Genomic DNA, 546 nt, shown 5'->3' with positions numbered 1-546 from the left:
AAGCCAACACACTGGGACGTCCCATCGTGTCGGGAAATGGGACCCTATGTGAGAATCTCTCTGGCTATGTGGAAGGCATCTTGAAACCTATTGTACAGGGGATCCCCAGCTTCTGTCGCGACACTACGGATTTCTTACAGAAACTCAGCACCCATGGACCAGTCGAACCGGGAACATTCCTCGTCACAATGGACGTTTCCGCACTCTAACCAGCATCCCCCACAAGGATGGCATTGTAGCAATAGCCTCAGTACTCAACACCAACAACTGCCAATCTCCAAACACCATCCTACAACTCATCCACTTTATCCTCGATCACAACATCTTCACCTTTGACAACCAATTCTTCATCCAGACACACGGAACAGCCATGGGGACCAAATTTGCAACCCAATATGCCAACATTTTTATGCACAGGTTCGAACAAGATTTCTTCTCTATGCCGGATCTCCAACCGACATTGTACACCAGGTACATTGATGACATTTTCTTCCTCTGGACCCATGGCGAGGAGTCACTGATAAAACTACACAGTGACATCAACAA

This window comes from Chiloscyllium plagiosum, chromosome 4 (genome assembly GCF_004010195.1).
Source record: "Chiloscyllium plagiosum isolate BGI_BamShark_2017 chromosome 4, ASM401019v2, whole genome shotgun sequence".
NCBI classification, from domain to species: domain Eukaryota; kingdom Metazoa; phylum Chordata; class Chondrichthyes; order Orectolobiformes; family Hemiscylliidae; genus Chiloscyllium; species Chiloscyllium plagiosum.
The sequence above is the reverse complement of the archived record's forward strand: the minus strand, read 5'-3'. Positions refer to the sequence as shown.